At 50.4% G+C, this 12,194-nt stretch overlaps 1 long non-coding RNA gene across 1 annotated transcript in view; it reads left to right on the top strand.

Moving 5' to 3' along the window:
* Positions 1-8,597, top strand: part of LOC132218808 (uncharacterized) — a 16,180-nt gene extending 7,583 nt beyond the window's left edge. The window contains exons 2-3 of the long non-coding RNA XR_009449278.1: positions 3,348-3,515; positions 8,289-8,597. This is a non-coding gene — a long non-coding RNA (uncharacterized LOC132218808). The remainder of the gene's footprint in view (positions 1-3,347; positions 3,516-8,288) is intronic.
* Positions 8,598-12,194: the final 3,597 nt, after the last annotated feature.

Genomic DNA, 12,194 nt, shown 5'->3' with positions numbered 1-12,194 from the left:
GTCAGCCTGCAGACCGAAGGGTCCCTGGTTCAATCCCTGTCAAGGGTGCAACCAATCCATGTGTTTCTCTCACATTGATTTTTCTCTCTGCCTTTCCCTCTCCCTTCCACTCTCTCTAAAAAAAAAAAAAATCAAAACAACAAACAAAAAACCCTTCCAGGACAGGCTCAGGCTTTGGGAGGGCCCTGGGACAGCACTGTCCCACCAGCCACCTAGTTCTGTGTTTAGGCAGAGTCAGGACACTGGGGTTCAGGTCTTAGCTCCCCACAAACCAGTGGGTGGCCTTGAGCAAGATCTCCTGGGTCCCAGACCTCCCATCTGTAAAATAAACCAGTCTCAAGATTGGTTTCTAAAGGCTCTTCCACCTCTGACATCCCACCACTCGTGTGAGGTTCTGCCCCAGTATTGGGGTTCAGGAATCTCATGCCCTGGGGGCCTGGTGAGTCTGGCCCATGCAGGACAACTATGGTCTTGGGGCAGAATTAGACACTGTTCAAGGAGCTCAAACTGAGAGAGTGACAAGGGAAGTACCTCCCCCACTGGCTCTCAGAATGCCCTGCCCCCCTGTCCTCAGCTCTGTCCTGACACCCGACCCTGCCTGTTTCTACACCCCGGCCCACACCCCACCCTCCTGGCTCCTTCCTCCTGGTCTTACTGTTTACAAAGCCTCTTTGGTGTATCTATCATTCTCTAAACAGCCTTGGATGTTAGACATTCTCAGTCCCACGTTAATGATGGGGAAACCAGAGTTTGAGAAGTAAAGTGACTTGCCGAAGGCTAGCCAACTCTTACAGCCCCGGGTCCTGACCTCTGCCCTTTATCTGTTACCTTGTGGAGGCAAGACCCAGGGCCCCTCTGGACCTCAGGCCTCCAGCTAATAACCTCACAGCCCCCTTCATCTGTCTGCAGGGTCTGGACGAGGCAGGGCCTCCTTTGCAGGAGCGAATGGCTCAGCTGTCTGTGGTTGCCCAAACTCCTGGTTCTGTGCCCCACCCATTCCCCCTCTTCCAGAAGAATTCTTCCCGGAGCAGGGGAGATGGAGGCAGGGAGTGTAGGGTGAGCTCTGTCTGCAAGCCCAGGGTGCCTGCCCACATTGCTGCCCTCCCCAAGGTGAAGCTAAGGGACGCCAGCCCCACTCACGGCTCCAGCTGTTCCCATCCTGCAGCCACGTCCCCACCAGCAGCAGGCACACCAGGGCCGAGGTGGTGAGCTTCATCGCGGGCTGGCTTGGGTCTCTCTGGAGAGGTCTCACGAGTCTGGTGAAGCAAGTGCTCTCCGTACCCCATCCTGCAGTGGCCAGGGTTTTTATAGAGCAAAATGGGTGCTCCCAGGTGGGGAAGTCATGGGGAGAAGAGGTGGGTACACAGGTCCAGGGCCGCATTGACCACGCCCTCCCCACCTCTCTGAGGGATGCAATGCGCAAGTGCCTGGAAACTTCCCACGTGCAGGAGCAGATAGGGATCTTGACAAAGTGAGTAGGAGCTGCCCCCTGAGAAGCTGAGAAGAGTGAGTGAGAGGAAGTGGCCTGCTTGTGGCTTCTCTGATCCCACATCTTTTCATCCAGGGATGCAGCCGCTGTCCCCAGCTAAAGGGCTCTGGGCCAGGACTAAGACACATGTGCATTTGGTCCCCAGTTCTGCCAATCAGCAGTTGCGTTAACTCGCCCCAATCACCTATCCAGTGCTATGTGCGAATGGTTGCATATGACTCATTGTTGTGCATATGACTCAATGCTTGAGCCCTGCCCCTATATTTCCCATTTCAATGATCTCATCACCTGACAGCCTGCCCTGTTCCAGCAGTCCGTACGTTAGACCAGGAAAACCACTGAGATGCACACCTGACCTCCAGCTGCTGCCCTTTGACTCACAGATAAACAGTAAAAGGCCCCAGTGTCGGGACAGTGGGAGATGAAGGCATCAGAGAGGCCTCCCAGGGAATGTTCACCAAGCAGTCTCCCACGGAGGGCTGGATGGGAAGGGGCATGCCAACAGAGGAAGGGGCTGTGAGGCAAGATGGAAAATGTTCATTCAGAGATGCCAGGTGGAGCTGGAGTAGGGGGTGGGGCGTGAGGGGAGTGACAGGAGTGAGGAAATGGCTGGGAGCGGTGCGACTGTACAGCTACGGAGTGGCCAGGTCATGAAGCCACTGTGCGCAGTGCTTACAATAAGTAGCACGTAGTAGATGCTGAAGAAAGAGGAGCTGGGCTGAATCTGAGGGTTAAAACCATGAGGCCAGCGTGCACTCTATGCTCATCGAGTGTGGGCCGGGCTGATCTGCGCGGCCGTGCACTCTCTAGCTCACAGAGCAGCAGTGGCTTCCCATCATCAAGTGCACGAAGCTCAAGCTGCTCATTCGTGGCTCCTCATGGAATGTCTCCTTGGGTTCCTGCATGTCTCCATGTTTGCGATTCCCGAACTTGCCACATGCTTTTCTGTGTCCAGGACTTTGCTTCTGCTGTAACCTCCACCTTCAGGGCCCTCCTCGCCGTCTCCCTCTGTGAACTTTCTGCCCATCTCCAATGCCTTTGTCTCCTTGAAGACCCTTCTGCTATTCCCATCCAGCCTCCTTTGAAGAGCCCCCACCCCCGCGCCTGGATCTCCCCCACGAAGGTCTCAGATCTCTGCCACCCCTCTGCTCCATGCATTCTTCAGAGAAACACCTGGGTGGGCGTCCTGGCGTGTCAGAGTTGAACGGGCCTGGAAGACCATATGCCAACAGTGGCTCTGAAAGTGCCCTGGGTGAGCTTTTGAAAGGTGTCTTGGCCTCGTTTCAGAACCAGAATCAAAACCTAAGTACCACCCTAGCTGGTTTGGCTCAGTGGATAGAGCGTCAGCCTGCAGACTGAAGGGTCCTGGGTTTGATTCCGGTCAAGGACACATGCCTGGGTTGCGGGCTTGGTCCGATGTGCAGGAGGCAGCCAATCAATGATTCCTTCTCATCACTGATGTTTCTATCTCTCTCTTCCTCTTCCTTCCTCTCTGAAATCAATAAAAATATATATTTTTTACAAAAACCAAAAAACAAACAAAAAAACCTAAGCACCGCCCTGGGCTGGCGTGGCTCAGTGGTTGAGTGTCATCCTATGAAATAGGAAGTCACAGTTCGATTCCTGGTCAGGGCACATGCCCAGGTTGCGGGCTTGATTCCCAGTGGGGGGCATGCAGGAGGCAACCGAACGATAATTCTCTCTCATCATTGATGTTTCTATCTCTCTCTTACTATCTGAAATCAATACAAATATATTAAAAATAACAAACTAAATAAACAACTTATGTACCTGTACTTGTAATTCAGGCCCCAGAAGATAAGAATCATGTATCCAGCACATTCTCTTCATATTACAGATGGAAAAAAGGCATCTCAGAAAGAGGAAGCTGACTTCCCAAGGTCACACTGAAAAGTATGGCAGAGATGGGACTATGGGCACTCAGGCCACCTGGGCATCTGACCTCCACCTCCATCAGTTCCCATGCTCCCGCCAGCTGCGCCCTGCCGCCCACAAAGTACTTGAGGTAGTAGACATGACTAGCTGTTGTCACTCTCCTGGTCTCTTTGTCTTTGCAGATTGTACTTTTAAAAATTTCTTTACTGTCAATTTAGGGGGGGGGGTAGGGTTTGGGAGAGAAAAGAGACAAAGGTATGTGAGCAGTCTGCTGACTGTTGTAACCGTAGGTCCTTTAGACTCACTCGGGACATGGAGAGGACAGATGTGGTCACCCAGGAAATTCTTTCCTTCTCTTGGGGACACAGCTGACCCACTCGGGGAGGGGATGGGGCTGCTCCTCCAGAAACTCACTTCTCCTCCCCCGTCACTGGGAGCCAGGACTGGAAAGGAGAGAACAGAGAGCTTAGTCATGCTTCCCCTCCGGACTCCTTGGCACCGGCCCCAGGAGAACTGGCTGAGACCCTCTCAGGCAGGACCTAGTGCTCCACACACTGGTCTGCCCGAGCCCAGCCTGGCCTCTTCCTCTCTAGCCCCTGGCAGAAAGGTGAGGGCCAAATAGTCAGTACATCAATAAAATGCGTGGACTTGAATGAGGTGGGTCACAATGGCCTAGGATGGATCGAGAGGCAACCCTGAGCCAGTTGTTTCTATGAACAACGCTTTTCTTAGATGTTTGAGAACCAGGAAGTGCCTGTAGAAAGGTTTTCTCAGTCATCATTTATGAAATAGGTTCCCACCTCTGGACCAGGCCCCAGCTGCCTCCTGCAAACACAAGCCCAGCTCCCAGTCAGCCCCCCCAGCATGCAAACCTTGGGATTCAAAACCCTCTCTCGCATTTTCCAGGGCCTCTTACACTCCGCTGGGGTTCCTTTGCTCCCTATTTTCTCTCTCACAGTCAGCACTTTTGTTTTTGGAGGAGGCCTCTCTTGTCTGGCTCCCAGCGACACCGTGAAGGGGGCATTAAGCATCTTTTGTAGCAACAGCAAACCTTCAGGTGCCCAGAGAAAGTGATCAGCTCTTCAGTGTGTGGACACAGCCTCTGAGCTACTGAGCCGACAACACTCAGCCCCTGTGCCCGAGAGGAAGGACAAATGCCCCGCTTACACAGCCCTACACCATGCGCCACACATGGGACTTCACTCTCCCTTCTGCCTGCGATGTCCTTCCAGCCTCATCGGGCTGACTAGCTGCAGGCCAGCCCACCTGGGCTCCCCCCTCCCCCCCCCCGCCCCGGCCCCCCGTGAATGGGACTTGCTCCTTTAGCCGTTGTATTGCCAGATGGGCCACATGCCTCACTCGCCTGTAGGCCTGTACGGAGTGGCTCAACATGGAGCCCAGGGACGCGGCTGTGGGCCCAGCTTCACAAGATCCCGATCACCAAGCGCAGGCCTTGGGACCGGACCCTCTTGGCAGGCCTTTTGCCCTCTCTTGGCAGCGGAAGGCCATGAACATTTTTTTATTCAGAATAGGGGTGTGGCCAGATTTGTGATTTGGACTGAAGGCTTGTGCAAGACAAGGAATGAAGTCACATTTAGATGTGAAAGAGTCCAGGAGAGGTGGCAGGTGAGGTTCTTCAGTGAAGGAGCATAAAAACAAGCTTCCCACCCACCCTCCCCTGCCTTCGCAAGGTGCATAGTTTGGATTCAGGGTCAGACAGCTCAGGATCACAAAGCTTTCTGAATCCAAACCCCTGTCCCGCCTCCCGGGCTTCTCCGAGCTCCGACTTCCTGGTGCTTTCTAAGTTTCAGCTGGAAGCATTTTGCTGGGCCCACGGCCCCTGGGGTTGCTGGGATCTAAACGCCTCAGGGGCTGGATCAGCCCGTTAGGCTCTATTGCCTGGACCCTCACCAGGAAGAGAAGGTGACCCCCGGAAGGCCCCCTCCGCATCACAGGCCTGACCCGAAGGCCAGTTCCACCAGGGGTGGCTGGTGGGCAGGGGTCTGCTCACACTTGGAGACCCAGAGTCACTGTGCCAAACTGCGGAGGGTCCCAGGGCACCCAGGCTGGGGACTTCGAATGGAGTGAAGTGGTGGGACGGGACTACCTGGGGAGGCTTTTCAATGCACTCCTATTGCCCTAGACCAGGGATGGCGAACCTTCTGAGCGCGGCGTGTCAGCATTTGGAAAAACCCTAACTTAACTCTGGTGCCGCGTCACATATAGACATTTTTTGATGTTTGCAACCATAGTAAAACAAAGACTTATATTTTTGATATTTATTTTATATATTTAAATGCCATTTAAGAAAGAAAAATCAACCAAAAAAATGAGTTCGCGTGTCACCTCTGACACGCGTGTCATAGGTTCGCCATCACTGCCCTAGACTCAGCATATGAAGTTCCAGAGTGGGGCTCAAGCACATGTCTTTTGATAAAAGGTTCCCGAATAATCCTAACATGCATCCCATTTCCAGGGAAAAGAGTCACTGAGTTAGGCCAACCCTCCTACATTTCAGGTGAAGAAACTGAGGCACAGAGACAGAAAGTTACCTGCCAGAGGTCCCAAAGAAAATGAGCAGCAGGTCCCAGAGGCCCCATTTTCATATATATATATATATATATATATATATATATATATATATATATATATAGAGAGAGAGAGAGAGAGAGAGAGAGAGAGAGAGAGAGAAGGAGAGAGAGAGACATCAGTGAGAAAGAGAATATTTGATCAGTTGCCTCCTGTACAACCCCTACTTGGGATCGAGCCTGCAACCCAGGCATGCGCCCTGACCAGGAATCAAATCATGACCTCCTGGTTCATAGGTTGATACTCAACCTCTGAGCCACACCAGCTGGGCCCCATTCCCCACGGAGCAGGAAGAGCCCCTAGGAAGAATTGGGGTGGGTCATCTCACTTGAGAGATGAGGAGCAGGAGGCCCAGAAAGAAAAAGTGAGTTGCCACATGGGGCCCCAGTGATGGCACCTTGAAGATAAATCACTGGGCTCTGCCTCTGTGATTTCCTGGCTTTGTGCTCAGGTCCGGAGAGCTGGGCTGAAGCCAGAAGGAGAAGGTGGGCATGACCGGGCCCCGAGGGTGCCGGGAAGCCCTGGAGGATTCTGACAGCCCATCTGGAGGTCAGGGAACGGTGCCAACTTTGCATGAAATGGTGGGAAAAGCACCCCAGCCTTTCCACCGTACAGAGCAGGGGCAGGAAGTGGCAGCAATCTGACTCCAAAATATGCCCACCAAACCCAACGAGGCCACCATGATTCAGTCACGCCCACAGCCTGTTGGGAAAGTCCCCCAAGGAGCCCTTCTCTCTCTGGGGAGGCAGATGGACAGCCTGGGGCCCACCACAACCCATTTCCCAGTACACCCTGTACCCACAGCCCTGTTCCCAGGCTCAGCTCAGAGTTGGCCTACACCGAGAGATGCCACCATCACCATATGTGTCCTGGGCTGCGGAGTGAGCTGATCAGACCACAGAGAGTGCACTGAGCTTACACAGCTCACCCCTCAGAACTGGAGCTGGGCTCACCCCTCAGAATTGGGGCCAGGCCTTGGATACACTGACATTCAGGTATCCTGGCCATCACCTCTGTCCTCTGGTGCAGGGGTGGGAAATGTCCATCCTGCTGGCCATATAAGGCCCAAAAAATCATTTGGTCTGACAAAGCATTAAGGGGTAAATTAATTAAATGTTTGACCAAATAGAGCAGGCTAATTTTTAAGTTGATAATTTTGTATGGCCTGCAAATGATGTTATAAATATCCAAATGGATCTTGGAAGAAAAAAGGTTCCCACCCCTGCTAGTGGGGCAAGCACTGGACTTGGGGTCCAGGCACCTGCATTTTAAACCACAGCACCACTTATTTCACCTGGCCAACACCGATCGCCTTCCTGAACCTCTGAGTCATTATCTCTGAATCTCAGGATTATTGGGAAATAATATGGAACTATGTGGAAAGGAGCTGAGCACATGCCTGGCTCCTTAGTCATGGTTTCTGAGAGTGGTATGTGCTCCTCCTGCCCAGTTGGTGTATCCGAGGCAGCGTTACACCTGCTCCAAAGAGGTGATCTAAATTGGCCAGGTCCTGTGGCTCAACTGTGGCTGGTGGCCTAGCTTTCTCCGAGCTGGGGAGTTTCAGGACCAAGTTGGCATATGAAGTCAGGCTGCTGTTGGCCAGACCTAGCCAGCGCCTGCAGTTTGTGTGTTCCACCAACCCTGTGCTCCTGATAAGAACGGCTCACATAGCTGTCCGGGTCTAGAGCAAAATGAAAATGAGGGGTCCCTTGTCCAAAGACTAAGACTTTCCAGAGTGTGACAGCAGAGACCGCAGGGGCCATGTACCCTGTGGGCTGTCCTGGCCGTCAGCCCTCCTGCCATGTGTCTGCTTCATGTTAGGCCAGCGGTTCTCAACCTGTGGGTTGCCAACCTGTGGGTCGCCACCCCTTTGGGGGTCAAACGACCCTTTCACAGGGGTCACCTTAGACCATCGAAAAACACATATATAATTACATATTTTTGTGATTAATCACTATGCTTTAATTACATTCAATTTGTAACAATGAAAATACATCCTGCATATCAGATATTTACATGATGATTCATCACAATAGCAAAATTACAGTTATGAAGTTGCAACAAAAATAACTTTATGGTTGGGGGTCACCACAACATGAGGAACTGTATTAAAGGGTCGCGGCATTAGGAAGGTTGAGAACCACTGTGTTAGCTGGACACCCATCAGTTTACTCCCTGGAATCGCCCTCTGCCCACTCTGGGTCTCCCTGCCCTGGTTTGGAAGGTGACTTTCCAAAGTCCTGCCACTACGGTTTTATCATTCCAAAGTCCTTGACATAAACTTACTCCCCAAATGTATTTCACTCCTCACCAGCATTGCTCCAAGTGACACATCGACTTTCAAGTCACCCCCCACCCAACTCTGCAACAGCAGGGTCAAAGGCCAGGGCACCTGCCAGCCAGACACATCTCAGGTGGCAGAGAAGGGATTGTGGAGAAGAGGAAATAGGAAAAAGAGGCAGTGTCCTTTCTGTGGTCCTGGAGTCTAGCCTGCCCCACTGTTTGTAGCTAGAACTTCCTGCAACCAAAGATTTCTCTTCCCACACTGATAGGGTGTCATGCAGCAAGATGGGAGATGTTGGGATACTAGGATGGGTTAAAGGAATTAAAGGAATCAATCACCGCCCTCCTCTGCCAACGGCTCAATTCCTCTTCACCGGATGTGTCCTTTGATGTGCAGGTGTGATAAAGCAGCTAAAGGCACTAATCACACCCCTCCCTCCTTCCCTCTTGCACATAATCACACCAGCGTGGGGTGGAGGGAGAAGAAATGGTTTGGTCCCAACTCTGTCTACGTAAGTGGCCTCATCTGTAAGTTATGGGTCCTAACCTGTCCCCCTGATGAGCCTCACAGGAGATAGCACAGCCAGATGGAATGTGTATCCGGCAAAGAAGATTGCTACTAACCTTACCATGGCTGTACCACCGCCTCCTCTCGCTTGTCTCCCTTCCCAGCCAAACTGAAATATTTCACGCCATTCTCTTCCTTTCCTCCCGGCCCACATTTTCAATGTACTGAAAACTGGCCTCTCTATCACATCACCAGAACGGCAGTGGCTACAGTCCCGGTGACCAACTTGTGCCTAAATCCAAGGTACTCTTGGCTCCGGTCTTGCCTGACCGCTCAGCACCACTGACCCTGTTGACCCCCCTGGAAACATCCTCTTGCTGTGACTTCTATGACGGGTGTCCCTCCTGGTTCGCTTTCAACCTATATGTCTGCTACTTCTGAGATTCGGTTAGAGGCTCCTTGTCCTCCATCCGTCCCTTAATCCTGCTGTTCCAGCCTCTGTGGAATAACAGTAGCTAATAGCTGACATTCCTGTGCGCTGGGCATGGCTCACAGCCCTTCACATGTACTAGCCTGTCTGATCTCTTACAGTCCCACTTTATAAATGAGGAAACTGAAGCGCAGAGAATTTGTCCAAGAACTCAGATTCGCTGACTCTTTGGCCCTTTGAGTGTGGCTCTTCCTAAGCCTTAGGAGTACCCTAATTAAGTTAATAACAATGTACCTACCTATATAGTTTAAGTTTAAAAAATTTGGCTCTCAAAAGAAATTTCAATTGTTGTGCTGTTGATATTTGGCTCTGTTGACTAATGAGTTCGCCCACCACTGCACTAGGCAGTCCCAGCCCCTGGGGCCATTCTTCTGGTCTGCAGGACCCTGAGTCTAAAAGACCGCTAGTCCCTTGCTGAAGGGGGTCCAGCCAGGTGAACAGGGGATGGACCAGGCCACCTAAGAAATGAGCTTTTGCCAAAGGACTGCACACGGAGCCTTTCTTTCTGGCCTCCACATCTGCATGTCCGGGGGCAAGCCTTGTCAACGTCTCACCCCTGTAAGTACAGTAAGTACACAGCTAAATGCAGTCTGGCTTTACTAATTCAGGTACATCAATGGAAAGGCAAGTTGAATTGAAGACCATTATGAAATAAACGTGGTTTTCTTACTTTCAACGGTAGGTAATTCTTTCGAACAGTGTTATTGGGCTGGAAGTACTTCCAAGATAGGCTTTCATGGAGTTTATCGGGATTGTAATTAGCAGAGCAATTGTGATCATTTCAAAGTCATTCGAAGCAGATTAAACCCATGGAAGAGAATCAACTGCTCCAAAACACAATAGCAGTCTCCATGCACACGCCAGCAATTGCTGTGCCAATTACAAACGCGTGGACTCAAACAGCTGCTGTAAATCTTAGTCCTGATGCAGTATCAGACATCCCTCCCAGCAAAAAACCACTCATTCACTAAGTAAATAGATGTTTAAAGGGTGCCTACTATGGGCCAGGCACTCTCCAGTGTGTTGGGAGCCACAATGCACAAGGCACTTACCCTGTAGCGCTAACACCCTCGGGGAGAGACACAATTTTCAAGCTAATTATATAAACATCATTTCAAATAGGATAAGTCAATGAAGAGATATAACAAAGGGTCTGATTAGTTGGGGCGGGGGTGGGATTCAAGAGATGGCACCTGAGCTGAGTCTGAATGACAGGATGGAATACACCCACCGGCAGAGAGGGTGGTGAGTGCAAAAGCTAACTCAGTTTACACCACCTTCTGAATAAGACGCAAGGCCAAGATTTCAGTGAAAATGGTTTACTTGGGAGGTGCAGGAAAGGAGCAGTGGGGGAGCAAAAGCAAGATGGGGAAGGACTTAAGAAAGGATTTGCCAATAAATAATCGAGTCAGCTCCATTGTAGGTGACTGCAATGGCATCTCCCAGTGACACTGGGAAACAGTGCAGAGCCCACCCCTGAGTCATCCCACTGAGTAGCGCAGGAACGGGGGTATTTATACTCCAAAGCCCGTCAGTCCTTGGTGAGGGCTCTCCCTGGCACCTCTGCCCAATGCTCATGGGCAGGGCGTCTGCCATGGCTGAAGCCAGTTGGTGGAAGGCCTGGCTGAGGGACGTGAGCTGGGCACTGGCAGCATCTGCTACATTCCAGAAGGAGTCAGTGAGAATGGCATATGAAGCCTGTGGGGCATGCGTGTAGGACATGACGTCTGTGAGGAAGGCAGGGACCAGCTCACGTGAAGCCTGGCAGGCCATGATGAGATTACATTTTAATCTAAGGGCATTGGGAAGACAGCTGAGAAACAGAGCAACAGAGAATGGAGGCGTCCATAGCAGAAGGGCAGGTGGGAAAGAGGGTGGTTTCCACTGGCACGGGGTGTGCAAAAGGGACAGATACTGGTGTGTTGCCACAGGACTGACATGGGTTAGGTGTGGGGGAGAGAAGAGGAAGTGTGACACCGTGGTTGGCCTATGTTGCACTGAGACAAGAGCAGCTGGATTGAGCCACTCAAGAACTGTATAACTTGGGTCTGATCTGGGCCTCAGTTTTCTCTATTTGGGGGAAAAGGGAATAGAACTAAACAACTTCTAAGAATCCATAGCTCTCATAGTCTATGACTTTTAAAAAAAAGCAATCACAAAATTAAAAAAAATATTAAAAAAGACATATGTAATACTCTTTGTAATACTTTAAGCAATAAAACAAAATAAAAAATATTTTTAAAAAGCAATCAAAACAATCTGTTTGTAAAAGTTCCAGTTCTTTTTAATAATGCCATAAACGCATGTGAACCAATCACTCAAAACAAAAGCTAGCGCCTGGACAATAACTACTTCTAATGTAGTTTCCCTCCACACCATTCTCCCTGACTCCTCCAACCCAACGTAACCAACACCCTGAATTCATGTATTCCTAAAATGTATATATTTTTACTTTATTAAAAGGAGATCATGCTGTTTATAACTGTAGTGACTTGTTGTTTTACCCAATAGTATTTTGTTAATGAACATCCATATGACTGAGTGTCCCTGCAATTCATTGTTTTAACTGCTGTGTGATATTCCATCGGGTTAGTATACTACTAGTTTATTCATCCGCTCCCTCTTGGTGGCATTTGAGTTTTTCTCCAGATTCCTGTCATCATAAACAGTGCAGCTATGACCATTTTTGTATAAGCAAGACTTATATTAGGTATATAGAAACCTGTGAAATTGCTGGTTTAAGAAATTCACTGTTACGAGATAGTGCCATTTATTTTCCAAAGTAGCTACATAAAAACACCAGCAATGCCTACAAGACCCGTCGACCACAGTCCCTCCAACACTTGGTATTGTCCGAGTTTCCTTTTTTTCTAACCAAATCATTTTGAATTAAGATATCTTTCTCATCTGGATTTGGGTTTCCCTGACCAGTAATGAGG

The sequence above is a fragment of the Myotis daubentonii genome, chromosome 16, assembly GCF_963259705.1.
Source record: "Myotis daubentonii chromosome 16, mMyoDau2.1, whole genome shotgun sequence".
NCBI classification, from domain to species: Eukaryota; Metazoa; Chordata; class Mammalia; order Chiroptera; family Vespertilionidae; genus Myotis; species Myotis daubentonii.
This window is presented reverse-complemented; position numbering and strand designations above follow the sequence as displayed.